Source organism: Pleurodeles waltl, chromosome 2_1 (assembly GCF_031143425.1).
Source record: "Pleurodeles waltl isolate 20211129_DDA chromosome 2_1, aPleWal1.hap1.20221129, whole genome shotgun sequence".
NCBI classification, from domain to species: Eukaryota; Metazoa; Chordata; class Amphibia; order Caudata; family Salamandridae; genus Pleurodeles; species Pleurodeles waltl.
In genome coordinates, this window is record NC_090438.1 from 185287158 (window position 1) to 185309780 (window position 22623).

The 22623-nt window shown below is 44.9% G+C and overlaps 1 protein-coding gene across 8 annotated transcripts in view; it reads left to right on the forward strand.

The window, feature by feature from the left end:
* KIAA1210 (KIAA1210 ortholog) overlaps positions 1–22623 on the forward strand; it is a 487569-nt gene that overhangs the window by 215395 nt on the left and 249551 nt on the right. Inside the window, exon 1 of one of the 8 annotated variants that reach the window (XM_069212354.1) lies at positions 4867–4973. The exons of 5 other annotated variants lie outside the window; for them this stretch is intronic. The gene's annotated coding sequence lies outside the window, so the exon portion shown is untranslated. Of the gene's footprint in view, positions 1–4866; positions 4974–5009; positions 5135–22623 lie in introns of those variants that run through there. 2 more of the 8 variants (XM_069212357.1, XM_069212346.1) reach the window with 2 other exon arrangements.

Sequence of the window (22623 nt, forward strand, 5' to 3'; positions counted from 1 at the left end):
GAGCTAGGGCTGCAGACGGGGGAGCGTGCCTGGTGCAGGGCGCAGCGCCTGAGGTGGGGCCTGGTCGTGGTCCAGGGTGTGGCTGGTCTCACCTGCTGCACTATTTTTGTGGTTGGTTGCCGGTGGTGGAGGGCGTGGCAGCGTGTAGAAGGCCCTCTCTCTTTGTGGTTTCCTGCCGGCGGTGGAGGGGGTGGCAATGCCTGGAAGGCCTTCTGGGGAACACACGCACCAAAGAGTGAGGCAGCGGGTGTGGGCTATTGCCCTGGAATTAAGTGCTGCTGGCAGGATGGTCGCGGCTGGGTTGCCGTGCACGCCTGTGTCCTCTGCTGTTTTCTGCTGCAGGGAGGGGCCATCTCGGAGTTTGGCGGGCCGGTCCTTTGAAGACTCCGCGGCCAGCTGAGGGTGAGTAGGGTGTGCCTCCGCATGCGTTGGGCTCGTTGAGAGATGGTGCGGCACAGAGCTGGAGTGGTGCCGCGCGCTGGGGTACAGGCGCTACCTAGGGAAGGTAGGCCCACCCTTGTCGCCAAAGATGTTGTATCGCAGGCGTGCTCGCAGTAACGACACGGACACAAGTTGCTGTGGGAGTATGCTTACTTTATTTCTCGTCTTGCTCCTACTTTCCAACTGAACCTTCCCGCGTCCCCACCACCTTTATTAACCCGCCTACGTCACTCCTAGTGCGCTCTAACTTGCGCATCGCTGTAGGGGGAAACTGCCTATAACCCCATTGGCTCACAGAGAAGTGGGCTCGCCCACTTCCTAAGACAACACTACAGCTGTGACTCACTTCCTACATGCACTGCACGTTCCCAGCATGCACTGCGCAGATGACACTTTAGCAGACTGCGTGTGTGCTCGAGCTTTGGATGCTCTGCCTGTGTGCACTCGAACTGTATTCCTCACTCTGCCTGTGCACATGCCCAATGACTACCTCTCGTAATGTGCTCAGGCAGCCAGAGAGAAGTATATTAAATATACTATTTTAGTGCACGCAGCTCCTGTGCTGGCCCCTGCTGAGTTGTAGTACTCACTGGAATTTGTCTGTGACGATGGAGGGTCCCTCAAGTGTTTCCACCATGCAGTACCGTGCCATGGGTCCTGATTAACAAGCCAGTTTGTTGCCAAAAAGCGTGATAGATTTTATGCACAAAGCACTTTGCTTAAATCTTCTTTACTGTAGGAAGTACAAACTGTGATAAGGGGTCAAGATGTCTGCATCATTTGACTAGCAATCTTCAACTGATTCTCCTCACTTTCTATAATGCAAAGTGACATTTTAGGTAATGACATCTCGTGCTACATCGTATGTGTCATCATAAGGGGGGTGCAATTATGTAACCACAGCACTTAGTTCGTAGCTGCCAAGTTTCCCAGGTCCATGTTGTGTTAATTGAAATATCTAGTGACACTCGTAAAACACTAAGGGTGGTGTCACTTGCTGCTATGTTCCTTAACACTAATTAAGTGACTTGGGCTCGATGTAATGAAAGTTCAAAAAGGGGTTGATAGTGTATCAGTCCACCCCTCCTCCAACTCCTCGCCAACCCAAAAGCTGATATATCCTCTACCAAAAAGACCCTTCACACCACTTACCATGGAAAGAGTTTAATTGAACAAGATACATACCACCAAATGGATTGAGGAACAGTAATCTACCAACAACTGACAGTTTTTAAAACATAATACTCTAAGAATGAATGTTCATACAAATTCTCTGAAATATTAAAGAGACATCTGTACTTCTTTTTCACAAGCTTTTCCTCCTCCCATTTCCTTACTGCAAACCCTTGGAGATTTACATTGTTCTAGGTGCCAGTCGATCTGTTTTCTGGGTGGGTATTGGATTGAAAAACCTCCATGGGAGTGCATGAAGAGGGGTTCCTCCAGGAAGGCAACTATTGAGTTATCACATAAAGGAAAATAAAGTTACCAAGTGCAATTATTCATGCAAGACATTTTTACATGCTTACTTGTGCCTATGTTGTGCAGACTTGTGATGATTGTATAGTGGGAGACCGTGTTGAATGCTGATAAGAGGTCTAGGAGGATCAGAGCCACAGTATGTCCTCAGTCGAGTGTGGGTAGCAAGGATGAGTGCTGTCTTGGTGCTGTGATTGCTGCGGTATCCAGATTGGGAGGAGTCTAGTAGGAGGTTCCATTCTAGATGTGAGGAGAGTTGCTGGTCGATGGCTTTTTCTAATACTTTGGCCGGGAATAGGAGCAGTAAGGTCAGTTGGTAGTTGTTGAGTTTGCTGTGGCCTTCCGATGGTTTCTTTAGTAGGACGTTTACTTCTGTGTGTTTCCAGCCCTCGGGGAAGGTGGCAGTTGAGGTGCCGAACAACGTGGTGAGTATGTGGCTGATTCTCACTTAACCTAGGTTGAAGATGTGGTGAGGGCATGGGTCGATTTGGGCCCCTCAAAGGACTGAGTTCATGATGGAGGAAGTGTCCTGGTGGGCGAGCTTGCTCCATTTGGATAGTCAGATGACTCTGGTGGTAGCAGGGTCGTTGCATGAAGAAGTTGGAGCCCTTGGGCTGGGGTTTGAAGTTTCTGTAAATGTTGATGATCTTGTTGGTGAAGAAGTTTGCAAGGTTGACGCAAACTTCTGTGAGGGGGTAATGTTGCTTGGCTCAATTGATGGGCTGGAGAATTCCTTGATGATGTTGACAAATTCTTTGCTGTTACTGAAGCTTGATTCGATGCGTGAAGCTAAAGCCTTTTTCTTTGATTCTCTCAACTGTCTATGGAAGAGGTTGAGGGCTGTCTTGAATGCGGTGTCCTTGCTGGTGCGCCATCTCCTTTCCATTTGTTTACATTGTTGTTTATATGGTTCTGAGGTCTTTAACCCCTTGTGTGCCCAGGACGAGGTGATCTCGTCCAAGGCGACGGTTCCCCAGTGCCTTGGACGAGGTCACCTCGCCCTGCTAGGGGCCCCCAGGGGGAGCGCTAGCACTCCCCCCAATGGCTAGGCACACCCCTCCCCTAGGCAGGGATGGAAGGAAAATTGCTTTCCCTTCTACCCCTGCCCCCCGTGACTCCCCTGTGGCGTCTGATGACATCAGCGCCCTTTCGTGTGCTGACCTCATCAGAGGCCTTCCCTCCGGCGGCGGAAGCTCAGCTTCCAGCGCCAGATCGGAGAGGCATGAAAGGAGAGGAAAGGCCTTTCCTCTCCTTTCATGTGTCTCTGAGCATTTCTGCTGCCCGATCGCGATGTAATCGGGCAGCAGAAATACCACTAGACACCAGGGATTTTTTTAGTTTTTTGTTTATTTCATAAGGAGAGCGGCCCCTTGGGCAAGGCCGCTCTCCAGGGGGGCAATTTATTTTTGGTCTGTTTCTGCCCCCCTGGGGCAGATCGTCCTAATATAATTAGGCGGATTTGCCCGGGGGGGGGGGGGGCAGAAACCTCTAGACACCAGGGATATATATATATTTTTTATTTACTTTGTTTTTATGTATGGGGAGCGACCCCCTTAGACAAGGGTCGCTCCCTTGCGGGGCAAATTGTATTTATGCCATTTCTGCCCCCCTTGGGGGCAGATCAGCCTATTTTTGTAAGGCCAATCTGCCCCCTTTGGGGCAGAAACCTCTAGACACCATGGATTGGTGTGTGTGTATGTGTGTGTTTTGTTTGGAGGGGGCAGCCCCTTGGGCAAGGGTCTCTCCCCATGGGGGCACATTACTGTTGGCCATAACTGCCCCATTACTGCTAAACCCAGACACACATGTCTAGAGATATACAGCAATGTCTGCACCAACTTTGGTGAAAAACTACGGATAATTTTCAAGTAAGCGCTAACTGTGAACTGCATTTACCAGGATGCAAAGGGGCGAACTGTGCTGGGATGTGAGGCAGTGTGCTCCCAACTCCCCTTGCTGACATCCAATGGTAGCATGACCTACAATCCTCTGCCAGTACACCGCTGCATCACCGCTCTTGGGCCCAGAGCCGAGAGTGTGAGTTTTTGATGGTGTGGGACTGGGAAGGTCAACCAGAAGGTTGGTAAGGGAAGAGGGACACCAGATTTTTCTTTTTTAATAGATCTACGGTGGAGGTATTGTGGAATTTGATTAGTGAGAGAGGGAGGACCCCAAATATTAATGTAGGATTTGGGCAGTGGGAGGACATGGTGCTGTGGGAGGATGGCAAGACTCCGGGTACTTATTCTGTTAATGTGGAGAGAAATAGGATACTGATGCAGGGAGGGTGACGGGGTGCCATTTTTTTATATTTGAACAGAGAAGGGACAAAATTACCAGGGAGGATGTGTGGTGCATTTAATTATACTGTTCAGCACAGTGATGGGAGGGGAGGTTGTGTTGTGTATGGCATCTCCCATGACTCCTGTATCCTTGCAATTCTGGTTCAACCAAACAAACCTAGAATTGCACATGGGTACTCGTCTATGACATGGAGTTCTCCACCTTGTGGAGTCAAGTAACATCATAGACTCCTGTGACTTCACTCTTTGTCAATATGGTCTCGCTTGGAGTCTGTTCGCTATTGATAGGTACCCATCCATAATTCTGTATATAGACCAGGCACAGTACGAACATGCTTGCCGTGGCAAGTTTAATCAAGATGCGAAGATATTCCGGGCTTTGGATGTAGTTTTTCCTATGAATATCCGAGTCCATCATACATCGAAAAAAGCGTCACTTCTATTGCTGTCGGTATGAAGAGTGTGTTCTTTGGTAACTTGTTCATGAGATTCTTACTGTGAACACGGGGGATTGCGGGTGACACCGCACTGCCCCGTTTCCACTTTCTCACATAACTGCAGGCTGAACCTGACTGGCCCAACCAAAGGCATTTCCTCCCGGTACGTTTCCGAGCGCACGCCAGCGGCCCAGCTGCTTCCCATTAGCGCGCACACTGGGGCTGTGTGCTCCTGGCGGGCGGCGCGGCCAAATGTGGAGTCTGTGAAAAAACCCACGTCTGCCTTCCTGCGACTGTCAGGGGGTCTGTGGAGGTAAGAATGGGATGAATTGTCTAACTTGTATCGAGTTGAGGAGGTCGTGTGAGTTCTGGGGGCATCCTTTAGTCTAAAAAACGCTTCGGTTGCGACTTTAAGGGACGGCGCAGGCGATAAACGAGACGCAAGACGTGGAAGGGAAAGCAGCGACCCAGCTCGTGAGTGGAAGATATGAAATGAGAAAAAAATGAGCGTGAAGTAGATGGAAAACGGTTACTTGCCGTGGGCGATTTGTGTTTTTGAAAGGGGGTTCGGGGAAGGACATAAGGAGAACGCGGAGCAAATTCTAAAGTGCACTCTGGATAAAGTCGCGTGACGCTGCTGTCTTCGGCAGAGACCGCCGCTAGGTGCTAGCAGCCTGCGAGGCACGGAGCCCTTAATTGCCAGCGGAAACCGCCTCGGTGCCGTTATTCGAAGGTGGTTAAACTCAATAGCAGCCACGGAAGGATGCATCGTATTTTAGACCAGCTCGCTAGTCATTCGTCTGTTTATTATTTTTTTTTTTCACATGCTTTATTTGTCGATGCACAAAGTGAGTCTGCTTCGTGCTTTGGGGAGAGCTGTGTGTGTGTGAGAGAGAGGGTCATTTATGTTTAGAAACCTCTTAAGCAGTGCTTCACGCAGGAGAGCTTTCCTTGTACTATACATTTATGACCGAGTTAGTATTTACATGGTCTGTGTCCGGATACAAAATAATTTTCCTCTCATCACAGGTCTCTATAAACAAGCAACTTTGAATTCGGAATATACGTTGCTGTGTTTGTGGAAAGAACAGAACTCGCACTTCATTGTTTGCGGTCTTTGAAAACAAACATTTGAATGCTGGTTAGATGGCGAGATTCTTTACTACATGACCAAGATTTTTACTTCTGTTGGGCACCTTCCGAATCGGATACACACGTTGCCTCAATATTAGCAGCTTGTTAGCCGGGACCTTTGTGTTTTTTTTTCCTCAGCTTTGTCCTCGTGGACAGTTTGACACTTCCTGTTTTGGTTTGTGCTCAGATGATGAATCTGCTGTTTAAACTAGGATCCCATCATTTGTTTGTAAACACCTCATTAAGAACATATGAAGTGAGGAAAGCTGGTGCCCAGAGTGAGGCAGGGCCACACTTCCGCCGATCACTGGGCCTCGCAGCAGTTGCAAGTTAATATATGTGCCTGATGCGTTTCATTGGCTTTACTCAGTACGGTTGGTTGGCTTTCTGCTTTTAGTCTGTGAAGGACACTGGTGGTATTTCATCGGAGTCCTATAGGAGGCTTGTTATTAGGTCTGCGCAGCCATCGAGATAGATATTTTGTTCTAAAGTTTGAGTTTTTTCCAATATTTTTTTTTTTTGCCTACCTGGGCAAAGCAGAACATCTCACAACCTAAAAACTCTGTTGCCCAGTGTATCTCAGGGAAAAGAATACACAGCCAAGTGAGTATATTTCGCAGGTAAACCAAAGTCGGCCTCTTACCCTAAGGTTGGTCGTCTCGGCCTTGCAATATGTCATGACCTAACTTAGCGAGAAATATGAGAGACACAAAATTTGTGTCAAATAACATTAACTGTCATTACAACTTTTTGTAGTGTAAATGTAATTGATCTCTCATCTACATTATGAATAAATCAATGTATTAATCTGGTGACGTCTAATGCCATGAAGGGTTTATAGATGACCACTTATGCCAGATGTCCCCGTCTAGGCCCTCCCTTGGGCAGGCAACCAGGCGATTAGTTAAACGCAATACAGTTATGGCAGATTGAAGCTCCATAACCACCTCAAGTAGTAAAGATATGTACATTGCACGCACTACGTGTTCATCATCTCTAGATGCTAGGGTATCAGAGCCTGCAGAATGAATGAAAGTTACACTGAGCACAACAGTGGTGTAAGTATAGATCTGAACCTTTGATGGGATAGGTTTAATTTAGTAAACAGTAAAAGACACATCACAGCTTGGGAGCAAGAACTGAGCAACTTTGCCCTCTCATCATAGGCTTTTTGCAATTGTGTCCTTAGAAGCGAGCTAAGAAAGAACTTGAGTAAAAGGTTTTGTCGAAGATGTTTAGGGGCTTCACAGTGGATAGTTTTATGTGCCAGACCAAGGCATTTACACTTGATTCTGCCCTCACCCTATCACCAGTGTGATTTCCCTGTGGCAGATGAGATGTTCTATCTCCACATCCACTTTTAAGGGTTGTGCCTCTGAATTCTTAATGAAATGTGGTCTTGCTGAAATTAGGGTACCACCTAAAAATATGCTTTGCAGAATGTAAAAGAGAATTGGTTATAAATCTATCATTACTTGTCCCATGACCATTCGATTAAGATATATTAATTTGCATAATTTTAAAATATGTAAGTTACCTTTTTATGGCAGCTGGAAATTCATTTCCAAATGCTCACCCACAAGAACTCATGTTTTTCATCCTCATGTAAAATTACTTCTTTAAATACACTTAATCTGTCAATATTTTTTACATTTCTAAGCAGTCGCAAAATCACTAAGTAGGCCTCACGGACCTCCAGTTTAAGAACCACTAATCAAAGGCCATGGCATGAAGGAACTGCTACTGGGGCATCATGGTGACCAATGTGTGCAAATCGTGGGCAGACTGACATGCCTGTGCCCACCTTTGCTGTGATACTGGCCATGGCAAAAAATAAGTTGTGGAGTCTCATCCTTGTCTCAAGTGTGCTGTTTCTCCCTGGCTAGTTTTGCGCTATGTAAATACTAAAAGATGCTAAACATGCTTCCTTGATACTAGTGGATTTGTTTTGACTAAATGGTCACCCTGGCTTTATAGCGACCATAGTTCTTGGCATTTTTTATGCACCTTTGGCATGATGATATAATGCTGCCTTTTTGGGCATATTAGCTTGGCATGATGATGCACGTTCCCTAGACTTATGCTGGATATCTTTGTCATGGTGGAACCCACACATGACACATTGCTGGCCATCCTTAGTGGATGATGGACATCCATAGCATGATAGTACCAGCCCCTGAAATAATGCTGGCTATCCTTAGCCCTATGAGACCATTCCTGGCATAATGCTGGCTATTCTTGGAATCATATATCCAAAAGGTTCTTAACATTTTAACTCCTGTGGAGCTCCACTTAATGATTACTGGAATCTGGGGACCCTCCCACTAATTCATAATTGGAATCTGGGGACCCCCACCAAGTCTTTTCTGGATACTAGGGGCATCACTGTAATACATTTAAAAGATTTGAACGAAACAATGCTCAAAACTACAGAAACAAGCATTTATCAAACACATTCACAAATGATGCAATAATTTATTTAATTCTCCAATAAATACAAAAAAAAAACTTTAACAGGGCTTCTGTATATTCAATTGAGGTCACCCAACATCCGTACTGTATTCTATTTGATGTACTTGCCACATTCCCACAAATCTGAGGGTGCCAGTTAAATTGTTTGGCTCCAGTCTAAAATGCCTTCATACTTACACATGATTTAAAACTTTTCAGTTTTACATTTTACTTCTTTATAACCACTTTGTTAACCTGTTAACCCCTCGGGTGCCTGGGACGAACTGGTTATGTCCTCAGGTGCTGAGGATGTAACCAGCTCGTCCTGCACCCGGCCCACCCCCCTCCCATGGGCAGGGATGGAAGGGGAATCACTTCCCCTTCCACCCCGACTCCACCCACCCCCCTGTCTGATGACGTTAGCACTCAATCGCGCGCTGACCTCATCAGAGGTCGCCCCCACAAATGCTTGCATTTCTCTTCCGATCAGGGGGTGGGAGCAGGCTTTTCCTTTCCTGTCATGTCTTTCTGAGCATTTCTGCAGGCAGATTGTAAAGCGACCGGGCTGCAGAAATGCCCACTAGACACCAGGGAGTTTTTTTTTCTGAATAAACAATAAAGGGGAGCCATCCCTTGGACAAGGGTCGCTTCCCTGGGGGGCATTTTTTTATTAGGCCGATCTGCCCCCTGGGGGAGGGGGGTCAGAAGGCACTAGACGCCAGGGATTATTTTTGTTTATTATTTTTTATACGTGGGGATAAAATAGTTTTTAGGCCATTTTTGCCCCTCTTGGGGGCAGATCCACCTACTTTTATAAGGCCAATCTGTCCCTGAGGGGGGGGGCAGAAATCACTAGACACCAAGGATTTTTTATTTTTATGTCAATTTCACGCAAGGGGAGCGTCCCCTTAGGCAAGGGTCGCTCCCCTGGGGGGCAATTTTATTTTAGGCCATTGCTGCCCACCTTGGGGGCAGATTGGCATATTTTTCTTAGGCCAATCTGCCCCCAGGGGGGACAGAAACCACCAGATACCAGTGATTTTTTTGGTGCCCTTTTCACGCAAGGGGAGCAACACCTTACGCAAGGGTCGATTCTCCCCGGGGGGGGGGGAGGCACATTAATTTTAGGCCATTTCAGCCTATTTCTATTAGGCTGGTCTGTCCCCGGGGAGGGGGGGGGGGGGGTAGGAGTTTTAGAAACAACTTAGGCACCAGGGATTGGTGGTTGTGTGTGTTTTGTTTGGGGGGGCAGCTCCTTGGGCAAGGGTCGCTCCCCATTGGGGCACATTACTGTTGGACATTTCTGCCCCCCCTTGGGGGCAGAAAGCCCACTAGACACCAGGGAAGAATTTTTTTTCCAAAAAAAGAGGGTGGAGGGTATGGCCATACCCCCATCTCAAATAAATGGGGACAAAGTTGTTCTGCCCACCGGTGAGTTGATGGGGCATTTACCCCCATCCACTCCCCGGCGGGGAGAAAGCAGTGGCGGCTCCCCCGTTTGGGCGGAGGAGCATCATCTTCCCACCAGCAGCTGGAGCTGCAAAACCTTTACCAGAAAACAATCATAAACTTTGTTTATGATTGTTTTCTGGTAAAGGGCTGGAGCAACGAGGGTGATGAGCAGTGAGGGGGAGAGCTCAGCACCCCCCCTAAAAGCCCATGTGATGTTTGTCCGGCCATCTTGGGCTGGCCAAACACACATGTGCACAGGCTTCCAGTCTGCCTAGGGGCGCCCTGGCTGGGTGCTCCCAGCCAATCCTGACGCTGCTCTGAGCTGTGAGCCTGCGCCTGCAGCACCAGCGAGGAAGCAGCGGAGCGCGGCGGCGAAAAAGGTAAGTGTTTTTTTTTTATGTAATATTTATTTCCTCCCGCTCCTGTATCTCCCCCACCCCCAAACGTGCTGCCCTGCAAGCTGCTACTAGCAGAAAGCCTACTAGATGCCAGGGAATTAAAAAAAAAAAAAAAATAGTGGGGTGGTGGCTACTAACCAGTATGGTCATGGTTATGCCCCAACCCCAACTTTAGGGGCTAACAGTCTTTCAGCTCTCCCCCGCAAACTAAAAGATCTTATCCCAATGGCAAGAAAGAGGACATTTTATTATCTTGGGTTTTGGTTTTACATTTGGACTATGAGAGCTTGTCTAACTCTCAAAATCGTCCCACTTGGAATGGTGAGGGCTGCACTTTTTGGACTTTGGAATGCTGCCATGTAGAAAAATCTACGAGACCTAGACGCATCTGAAAACTAAAAATCTGGGTGAGTCCAGGGTGGTGTGCTTCCAATGCACCCTGCTCCATCTTGTTACCCACAATGCCCTGCAAACCTCCAACTTTGCTTGAAATCACACATTTCCCCCATGTTTTTGTGATGGAACCTTCTTGATTCTGCAGGGATCCACAAAATTCCTACCACCTCGCATTGCTTTATCGTTACCGATAAAAATTCTTCCCCACTTGTCAGCCTAAACACATTTTTTTCAAACTGCCCTTTTGGACCCACTTTGCTTCTCCCTCAATTTTGACATGTTTGTCTCTTCCCTGTCACAGGCACTTGGCCCACCTACACGAGTGAGGTATTATTTTTATCGGGAGGCTGAGGGGAACATTGGGTGGTAGGTAATTTGTGCCGGTGCTGTGATCCCACACAGAAATGTGGGGGAAATGTTATTTTTGTTTTTTAAATCTAAATTTGAGGTTTGCTGAGGATTCTGTGTAAGAATACACTGGGGGATCCATGCAAGTCACACTTCCCTGCACTCCCTCGGGTGTCTAGTTTTCGTGAATGTCTGGGTTTGGTAGGTTTCCCTAGATGGCTCCTGAGCCCAGGACCAAAAAAGCAGGTGCCCCTTGCAAAAACAGGTAGTTTTGTATTTGAGAATTTTGATGTGTCACGTAGTGTTTTGAGGCATTTCCTGCCACGGGCACTAGGCCTACCCACACAAGTGAAGTACCATTTATATTGGGAGTAGTGGGGGAATGCTGGGTAGAAGGAAATTTGTAGCTCCCCTCAGATTCCAGAACTTTGCAGCACCGAAATGTGAGGAAAAAGTTTTTTTTTTTTGCCAACTTTTGAAGTTTGCTAAGGATTCTGGGTAACAGAACCTGGTTAGAGTGCCACAAGTTACCCCATCCTGGGTTCCCCTAGGTGTCTAGTTTTCAGAAATGTCCAGGTTTGCTAGGTTTTCTAGGTGCCGGACAAGCTAGACGTCTCAATCCACAGCTAGGCACTTAGCAAAAAACAGGTCCGTTTTCTTTGAGAAAATGTGATGTGTCCATGTTGTGTTTTGGGGCATTTCCTGTTTTGGGCACTAGGCCTATCCACACAAGTGAGGTACCATTTTTCCTGGGAGACTTGGGGGAATGCTGGGTGGAAGGAAATTTGTGACTCCTCTCAGATTCCAGAAATTTCTGTCACCGAAATGTGAGGAAAAAGTGTTTTTTGCCAAATTTTGAGGTTTGCAAAGGATTCTGGGTAACAGAACGTGGTGAGAGTGCCACAAGTTACCCCATCCTGGATTCCCTTAGGTGTCTAGTTTACAAAAATGTGCTGGTTTGGTAGGTTTCCCTAGGTGCCAGCTGAGCGTAGAGGCCAAAATCCAAAGCTAGGCACTTTCCAAAAATCACGTCAGATTTCAATGTAAAAATGTGATGTGTCCATGTTGCATTTCTGGTCGCCGGCATTAGCCTACGCACCCAAGTGAGGTACCATTTTTATTGGGAGACTTGGGGGAACATAGAATAGAAGAACAAGTGTTATTGCACTTTGTCTTTCTATACATTTTATCCTTCGAAATGTAAGACAGTGTGTAAAAAAGACGTCTATTTGAGACATGCTAGTATGGAGACCACGGAATTCAGAGATGTGCAAATAACCACTGCTTCTCAACACCTTATCTTGTGCCCATTTTGGAAATGCAAATGTTTCCTTCATACCTATTTTTCACTCTTTATATTTCACCAAATGAATTGCTGTATACCCGGTATATAATGAAAACCCATTGCAAGGTGCAGCTCCTTTATTGGCTCTGGGTACCTAGGGCTCCTGATGAACCTACAAGCCCTACGTATCCCCACAACCAGAATAGTCCAGCATATGTAAAGGTATATTGTTTAAAAAAAAATCTACCATAGATGGAAAAAGTTCTAGAAGAAAGTGTGGACAGAAATGGCCCTTTTTTCACCTCAATTTCAATATTTTTTTTATTTTAGCTGTTACTTTATGTAGGGAAATCCTTGAAGGATCTACACAAATGACCCCTTGCTGAATTCAACATTTTTCCTACTTTTCAGAAATGTTTAGCTGTCCGGGATCTAGCATTGGTTTCACACCTATTTCTGTCCCAACTAAAAGGAGGCTGAAAGCACAAAAAATAGGAACAATGGGTCCCAGTAAAATGCCAAAATTGTGTTGAAAAATGTGGTTTTCTGATTCAAGTCTGCCTGTTCCTGAAAGCTGGGAAGATGGTAATTTTACCCTTTGTTGATGCCAGTTTCAGGGAAAAACACAAGCTTTCTTCTGCAGCCTTTTTCCCATTTTTTTAAATTTATAAATACAACATTTTTGCTGTATTTTGGCTAATTTCTTGGCCTCCTGTAGGAGATCCCACAAACTCTGGGTAGCTCTAGAATCCCTAGGATGCTGGAAAAAATAGAATGCAAATTTGGCTTGGGTAGCTTTTTTGGGCAAAAAGTTATGAGGCCTAAGCGCGAACTGCCCCAAATAGCCAAAAAAAAGGTTCAGCACCTGAGGGGAAATGGCCTGGCATTCTCTAAGTATTGGGGGATCCCCTGAGTATGCATCGCAAACCCCCAGGGAATGGCAGACAACTTGTTTAGAACTGTTGATTATCCTATTTCTGGTATACCGATGTCGGTGCCTCATTTGTGGTTGGTTAATGGTGATAAATTGGCATACATGCATTTAAGGCAGAATTCTTCTTGTCTCATAGTAGTACATGCTGGTATACAATAGAAAATTATAGGTCTATTTTTGTAGGCAAAATGTTAAAAATATAAATAACTAGATATTTTCTTCAGGATGGACCGACTTAATTATTTAACCAGAAATGAAAGGCTTATGTTTTCGTAGCAGAATTGGTAACAAGCTTATATTTGGTGGAAAACGTTGTATTTGCAAAATGTTTAAAGCTGATATTTGAATAATTATTAATGTCGAGTTTAGAATACATACTGCTCATATTGATTCCTCAGTGCCACAGGCATTAGCTGCTGTGGCAGTTATTACATGGTTGATGTCAAGGCATTTTATTATCTGCAGTGATAAAGCGTTGTATGACATTTTGAGTAGTGCTGTCTAAAGACTGAGTGCGTACAATTGATGTAATCCTCCTCTGAGCCTATAACTTCTGTGTACCTCTGTTAGTTCTGCTGCCTGAGCTTGTAAAATCTCTCTAGTTCTACTTCTTGTAGTCTGAGATAGTGAGATATACAAAAGGTTTATGTAAATGATTTATATTTCCCCACTATGTTACTTCCCAGTAGATTCTCATTCATAGAATATGACTCCTAATGTATTTGATATGTGGCAACATGAACAGAAGGGGAAATGCAGGTGGCATGCTCTTGTTTTGAACTGTCTGTATATCCCATGTCCTTTCAGCCAACTTTAAGGAACAGAATACTGAAATTAAACCATTTCAGTAGTGTCCCTTCAGAACCTATGACCTTTTAACTTGCATAAGTGAAAATTCTTCTTGTAAAATCGTTCATTTGGTCCCATTTTTTTTCAACGGTGCTAACCCATCAGTCAATTTAGACTTGTAAACCTGCCTGCTTGGTACAGTTCAGAGTGAGCAAACAAGACTCTGTTTTTCATTGAAACAATTTCTGCACAATTTATTTGAACAAATATATTCACAGTCAGAGCACATGTACATACACACTGTGCAAAAATGTGTGGTGGCAGATAGAATTGTGGAGCGAAGATGTGTGATGAGTAGTGAATTTGGAAAATAAACAGAATAGACAAGTACCATTAAGCACAGTAAAAAAAAAAAGATAACAAATCTATACATAGCAACGTATTAAAATTAGCAGATATGAGTGCGCAGTAATTACTTAAGACCACTATGCAGCTTTAGTAAATGAGATTTCTAGAGCAGTTTTAAAGTGACAAGAGAGTAGATGGCGTATAGTTAAGATGGATCTCTGTTCCGAGGTGCAGGGTCATGGTTTTTGGGGTGCTGCAAAGGCATAGTCAGCAAAGGTTGTTCAGTGTTCCTCTGTGGTGATCGCTTTAGTGGACACACTTGCAAGTCGCAGGTTCATGTTGGCTTGTCTTGGTGCCCCAGGGAGGCCGAGTGACCCTTGGGCATACTCAGATCAACTCCAAGCACACTCCTACAGCAGTCTGTTATCCCTAGGTCACTACTCTCTCTGGACTTGGCGGCTGGGCTTCTCTTCAGGTAAGCAGCTCCTGCAAAACAAGTCTCTCCTTCTTTCATCTGAGCAGGTAGGCAAGTTTCCAGGTCTCAGGCAGAGCCCTCCCTCGCTGGTACAGGATCCCTCACCTCTGGGAGACTGGCTATCATAGATACAAGCCCTAGTTCACATCAGCCTCTGAGTAGGTCGGCAAGTTTTCAGGTCTTGAGCAGATCCGTCGGTCACTGGTACAGTGCATTGACTTTAGGATCCCTCACCTCTGGGAGACTGGCTGTAATAGATACCAGCCCTGGTTCACAGAAACTCTGAGCATTCTGCAGAGTAACTCCACCCTTGATCAGCGAAGAAGTTTGGAACTGGAATGATGTGGGAAGGGTGGGTGGGGTTCCACCTTTATATATGATTTTCAAACAGAGGAAAATTCAGGAAACTGTTTAATGTTGTTTCCTTTCGCATTGTATTTTCTTGCTGAAGTGCAGGAACAGGTTTTGTGTAAAGTGATGGCTCTCCCAGCAGGGAGGATGTGACTGAAGCCAAGTAGCAGTAACCATAACACTAGCACAATAAGTGTGTAGCTTTCCATGTGCCATCAGTCTTACTGGATGGGCCACTCAAGTTGCAGACAAAAGGACTAGGTGCAGAAACTTCACTTCCTTTACAACTGAATCTGTCGACTGTTCACCCAAATGGCAGTGCTCAGGAAGGACTAATCAGCAATTTCAGTCAGAACTCAAACTTTTATCAGAAGCCAGACAGTCGTCTTGGTCTCACAATAAATTCCTGAGTGATTGAGGAAAACTGAAGGAACAGCATAGGGGAAAAAGCTGGAAAGGGAGACTGCTAACTATGCAACTAATCAGGCTCTTTACCGTCCCCATAGAAGTGATGCAGATAGGGTGTGCCCTGCAATAGTGATGTGGAATAAACGCCTAGATTAGATACAAGACTTCATTGTAGTTTGAAATAATATGTAGTAGTTGTAATGTTGTTTAACATACTTGCCTTCCTGATTATCCTCCATTTCATGTTTTTCCTACTATCCAACAAGTATGGCAGAGCAGGGTAAAGGCTCAGTGGCTTCACAATTCCAGCACCACACGATGATCAGTATCTGTATTGGGAAGTGCATCTGCTTTGAGACGGCTACACAGAGACTCTTGTCAGTCAGGATAGATGTTTTAGGCTTCCAGTTCTGCCTCTTTGCTTCTGACCTAAAGGAACGTTAACGAATGCCCAACCTGGCTATCATACTGGGCTCTCTTCTCCCAGGGCAGTCCTTATCCTGGGTTCTGCAGCAGCAGAGGCTATTTCGCAGTGTAGGGTTATGGTTTGTAATCCAAAAAGAAGACATCCCTGCTCCTGCCTCTGGTCCCACCTTCACTGTATGATTGGGATGAGACCCCAGATAGAAAAGTTAATGCTGAATAAGGTTAAGTCGGCTGCCTTTTTCCAGACTTCTGGATGGGTGGCATTTCTAACTGTTTAATTGCATTCAACGTTTGCCTGAGACATTTGTGGGCGGAAGGAATGAATCTTAACCTGGTGCATCTTACTTACAGTTGACCTCAGCTCCATTGCAGCCATTAGTGTATGCAAATGTAACTCTGTCTGTTTATTCAACTTAAACTGTCCTCGCTTTCAGTACAAAGCGCAGGATGCAGGTAGACCAAGGTATACCCTTTGACCAGTCCAAATTATTTGTCTAAATGTTGTCCTTTCTTGGGGTCACCTTGATCTTCTAGAACAAGTTTATAGTTTGTCAGCACTTAAAATGGTACTGGAAGCCAGACAGTTATTGCTCTGACAATGACTTCCTGAGTGATTGAGGGAAACTAAAGGAACAGTGCAGGTGAACAAGCTGGAAAGGGTAAACTGCCAACTCAGCAATTAGCACTGTTAATTACCCTACCAACCTTATGGACTTTATCTGCATTGGGAGAGACTCTGACCTAACGTGTACCCAAGCAGTCGCATGCACATGCAGAAAATAATTATGGGAAAGGAGATATTTCTTTTAGGATGTGCTAAACTAATTTTACCAGTCTGAAGGAGTAAGCAATCTCCCCAGTGAGGACTAAGTAAAAAGACTTGCTCATTACTAGAATCACCGGTCACCAGCACTATTGGGAGTGGTATTGGTGTGTACAAGTAGTAGTCATCCATGTAAACAGGAGTACAATTTTGGTTGGTTCCTAAAACCCCAAGAGAGTCTTGCTCATTTTTGGTAAGCAGCATGCCGTAGTCATGTAAAATATGTCTGGAGATTTGTGGCACAGGTTTCCTGTACATGAAAACATAACAGATCTGCCAACATGTTAAAATGAAGGCAGCAGGGCCTTGTGTGGCTACTGCTCTTACGAACGTTTGGCTCTGCAGCCAGTATAAGATTTTGAATTCAAGTCCAAGTATCAAAGGGATCGGCATCATATAGGTAATAGAAACCTAAAGAAGATGTCTCTGAGAGGACTAGCATAGAAAAGGTAAAGTAGAGGGAAGAGAAAGGAACCCAGAGGAACTCTTATTTGGGCAGAGGAGTAGATTTTGAGAGCGAAAAGCACCATGATACAATGGAAAATGTATCAGAAAGATAGAATTAAATCAGTAAAATCCCTGGTTTGAAGTACTGAATGTAGGATGGAGCATAATGTGGTCTGCAGTATCAAATGTTGCAGAAACATGTTGGAAACAAGACGGAAACATGAAAAATTACATTGTCAGTGCAGGTCAGTGTTCAGTAAACAGACTGAAAGGCATTAATTAAATAATGTGTATTGACAAATGAGGTCAGTCAATTAAAAAGATGTTCCAGGATTTTGAAAAAGGGCCGGAGGTACGACAAGGCAATAGGACGCTGAGTTAGAAATGGGTTTGTTGAGTAAAAGTAGGGCAGTGGCAATCTGAATCATTGTGTAAGGTAGGTGTGGGAGTGAGTAGTTTAAGGGTAATGTCTGATAGGCTAGGACATGTGGTAAGAAGGTGAGACTTTGCTGATTTGTGGACCTAAGTGGTCCGATGGTGCACAGTGTGGTTAGTGCCCTTAAGTAAATGGATAGGATCCACTGGGATGTCGGAGAGAGAGCAGCCATTTAGTTGTATCAGTGAAGATGTATGGTGGAGATTCTATTGCTTGAAGTGACAAAAGCACATCCAAGGTAAGCTTAATGTTTATGATCTTGAAGGAGAAATATGCTACATTGTCTGAGGCAGAGAGTGGGGGGTGAGTGAGACACGAGGCGGTGTTGATAAGACATTTTTGCCAAGAGAGGACAAGGAGGTAACCACATATTGAAAGAAGGTAGTGATAGCTGTGTTCAGGTAGATGTAAACTATTTTACCTTTGTAACCTTCTAGAAAGGAGAGCTTGTATTGTCATTCCTACCTGGTCTGTCTGTTGTCAAGTCTGAAACTGTTCTCTATATGCTTCTTGTAGTGCATGAAATTCTAGAGCCCACCAGAGACTCTGGGATATCAATGTCCACTTCTCATTCTCCTCAAGCTCCATATTAGGTCAGCACCATTCCTAAAATGTTCTTGCTGAGTGCCTTGGGCCCTCCTCAGCAGTGCAGATAGGACCCCAAGACTATACTAAACTAAGCAAATTTATCCCTTTCCCTATCGCTTTCATCAGTGCTCAGGAAGTCTTGAATTTCTTTTCTCAGCTTTTGCTTGGTTGACTTGTCTTGCCGTCCAGTCAGTGCTAGCCTTAATTGGGCGCCATTACTCTTACTTACTCTTATTCCAGTAGTTAGCTGCTATCTAGTAGCTTCCACAGCAAACTTATTTCTCTAAGCTTCAGGTGTCTTTTCCCACTGCTCAGTCACAAATCACCACCATTTGTTTCCACCACGCAGACACTTTTGTCACTGGTGATTAAAATGATATATTATTCAGGATTGTGCTTCACTCACAGCATTTGGTATGTTATTAGGTTTTGGAGTTCCTTGTATAGGGTTGTTTGGCAGCAAATAGCACTGCCAGTCGTGTCATTTGTAGATGTTAAAAATTGGGTTGTTGGTTGACTGGGGTGTAAACCTTATTCAAACAGCAACCACAGTCTTACTCTGGGGAACTGTCAGGCAGACCCTAAATTAACTTTGCTCCCCCTCTGGTTGCTTGGCACAGAGCAGTCAGGCTTAACTTAGAAGCAGTGTGTTAAGTTTTTATGCAACACTTTAAACAGTAGAAACACAACACAAAATGAATCCACACCAGTTTAGAATAACAGACTAAGATTTAATAAGTAAAATAAGACAGAAATAACACAAATCCAATAAGTAGAACGTGAGGTATGAATTTTTAAAGAATAAACTGTAAAATAGCAATTAGAAGCCGGAGCCGTCCACTGGGAATATCCATTTGTATTGGACTGGGACAAAATCAAAAGTTCAGGCCAACCAAGATAGGGCGCGGGCCGGCTACAGGGTCCCATTTAGGCCTGCTGAATAAACGTACCTTAAATTATTCGGTTCCGAACCATGCAGTGGATGTGATGTGTCGATTTTCTCCATGCAGCAGCGATGATGTGTCGGCAGGGGCAGCTCCTCCATAATGGTTGGAGGAGCATTGGGCTGGCACTACTCTGCAGGGCAGACTCGCAGTTGGCAGAGTCCAGGTGCAGTGTGGTTGGAAGTCCTTTATGTGCCTGAGACTTTAGATCAGAAGGCCAGTCAGCCCTTGGAGTCACTCTGGGTTCAAGTGACGCAGGTCCAGTCCTCCTCACCCAGGCAGAGGAGCAGCAAGCAGCACAGCAAAGTAGGAGTCCATCAAACCAGCAGTCTGGCAGAGTGGCAGTTTTTCAGCAGCACAGCAGTCCTTCTTCCTGGCAGAGTAGTTACAGGTCCAGAAGTGTACTAAGTTGATGGCATCAGAGATCAAGTACTTCTACCCAGTTGGGCCTTTGAAGTGGGGGAGACTTTAAAGATAGGCCTTTGAATTGCACAGAGGTTCTGCCTTGGCTCCAGACTGGCTACAGCGGGGGTATGCAGCCCTTTGTGTGAGGACAGGACATAGCCTATTCGAGTAGCGGCTCACATGTTTGGAAGGGGTGGGGCGGCACGCTAGTGGGGGTAATCTGGAGGAAAAAAAATGACATTAAAAAAAAAAATCCCTTCTCTGATGCTCTGTCCTCCCTGACTCTGCAGGCACATGCTCCCTGCCTGCTGTGCACCAATCCTGACGCTGCTCAGAGCAGCATCAGGATTGGCTGGGAGAGCCCAGGGTGAATGCTCCCAGGCAGACTGGGAACCTGTGCAGGCTCTTTCCAGCCCAGCAACCGTGTTGCTGGGCTGGAGAGAGCCCTGTGCGCATGTGTGTTTGGCCGACCAAACACACATGCGCTTTGAAGGGGTGCACATCACCCCTGTGGCCCCACCCTCTTTACCGGAAAACAATCATAAACGTCGTTTATGATTGTTTTCCGGTAAAGGTTGTGCAGCTGCCGATGCTGGCGGAGGGTGACGCTCCTCTGCCAAATGGAGGAGCTGCCACTAGCCTATTCAGGGGTAAGTGAGGCTGAGTACAGCTTCTCTCTCCCATCCTGCCAGGATGGCCCATCAAGTCACACCTATGTTCCCATTGTATGTGGCTATCTAGGGGGAATGCACAAATCCCAGCTGTCACCCTCACCAGACAAGTGATCAGAGACTGGCTGTAGGCACCAAATGGCTAAAGTAAGAAAATTCCAACTTTCTAAAAGTGGCATTTTCAGAATTGCAGTTTAAAATACGATTTCACCATAAGTTGTGATTTTAAATACTGTTTCCAGAGACGCCAAACTGAAAAAGTTTATCTGTTCTAGATTGTGAATTACAATCATAAGATGTAATAAGGTAATCCAAAAGCTTACCTATGGCCTTGCTGTAGTGAAAAATGACTTTGGGATTTTGTTGCACTACTAGGGCATGTAAAACTTAAAAGTACATGTCCTGCCTTTTAAATACATTGTACCCAGCCTCCAGAGCCTACCTTAGGGGTGACATATGTATAAAAGGGAAGGTTTAGATCTGGCAAATGGGTTATATTGCCAGTTTGACATGACTCAGTACAACTGCACAAAGAGGGCCTGCAATGGCAGGCCTGAGACATGGTTAAAGGCCCACTTAAGTGGGTGGCCCAATCAGCGCTGCAGTCCCACCAGTAATATTTAATTTACAGGCCCTGGGCACATGTAGTGCACTTCACTGGGGACTTATAAGTACATTTGATATGCCAATGGGGTATAAGTAAATATTACAATGTTTTAAGGAGGGATCACAAGCACTTTAGCACTGGTTGGCAGCGGTAAAGTGCACAGAGTCCTAAAGCTAACAAAAACAAATTCAGTTAAAATACGAGGAGGAAGGCAAAGAGTTTGGGAATGTCCCTGCAGAAAGAGCCAGGTCCAACAGTTATTGGGAAGATGTTTTGCATGTGAAGTTATAAAAGTTGCACATGTTATGAGTGCATACTTTGGAAATATGTGACTTTGATTGGTTCTGGGATCTTGTGTATGTGCATTTACCCTGGCAGGTAAAATGATTAAGCTGAGAGGATGTCATCTTAGTCAGACCTCCTTTACAAAAATAAAAAAAATTGGGACCCCACCACCAGACCTTGAGGTCAGTGTATTCCTACCGTGGCCCCTTTTTTTTATTTTTACTCTTGTTTTAGGACTTGGCTGAATCCAAGTCCCAAGATGGCTGACACCACTTCCCAATTGAAGTGGCACCAGCCAATAAGATCTGATTTTGAGATTTGTCGGATCCAATGAGAGTTTGCATCTCTAGACGTCTATATTTATTTTTCCTTTAATAACTCAAAAACTACTTAACTGAAATGAAGCTTAAAGATTATCTAGTGCAATTGTGAAATGCAAGGAAGAATGTTTTAACTGTCCCCAAAAATGTGGAAAGGTTGTAAAATGCAGTGAAATGCAAAATGAATTTCCCTTTCACCCCTGTTTGCACTTTTGAACAATTGAAGTGCAGCGGTATATGTATCATTACATCAACAATGCTAATGGCAAGACAGAAAGATATACCACGTCCATCAATGACGTCTCTAACAAGCAGAAGTTTTTTTGTTGTTTCATGGAGGATGCTAGGTCAGGATTTAAGTGAAACTAGCCCACAAGTGAGTGAGGGATGTTTGGGGTAGAGGCAAAGAAGCTTTGCTATAAAAATGAACTTTGATAGTATAAAATGTAAAGCTCATGTCTATTATGAAAAACAAAACAAAATGCTGTCTATACTAATGTGTGCTAGTAGGAGCTCTGTTTCCTTTAAAGCATTAAGATCCCAGCCCCCATCTCCTTAAAGATGATTTAATAATGAGAGGGTGTGTAGAAGGGAGAAAATATTTTGTATACATTTTTAAAGCCCCTCAGGTCAGATTGACATATTTAGGTCTCAGCTATAATCTGCTTTTTTGTGTGTTGGCAGAACTGTTGTTTCCAATACATAACGTACCTACTGTGCTGTTTGGGTCAGGCCTTCGCTCTTGATTGGGTGGCTTTGTTTTCTATTCTTGTGTTTGTCACACCAAAGAGTATTTTGGTCTTACTGTTTTGATTGGATGAGTTGTATCTCTCCACTGCTCGCTTCATGGGGCTTTTGTTAGAATCGGGTCTGCGAGCACATGCGCAAGCGCATGCGTCTCGCTTGCAAGAGACTCTCGTGTTCACTAAAGGGCTTGAAGCCTGCCTGTCGCTCACAATTTGTTGGTTTAAGTGGCACTCTTCCTTTACAGTCTTGTAATTTGAAAGGCTTGTCTGGCATCATTTCAGTTTCTCCATGTGGAGCAGGGCTCAAGCACTAATTGATGCAACTTAATTAGTGCCTATCCTCTGCGCCCAACCTGATCGAGGTACTATTTGTTGTTTTTAAATTTGAATGCCCCTCAAAGAGAAGGATTGTGACTGGCAAAAACGTTCCCAGCAGGCACAAAATTGCATTTTTTTTTAAAGCTAACTTTGTTATTTTGCAAAGAAGGCTTTTCTC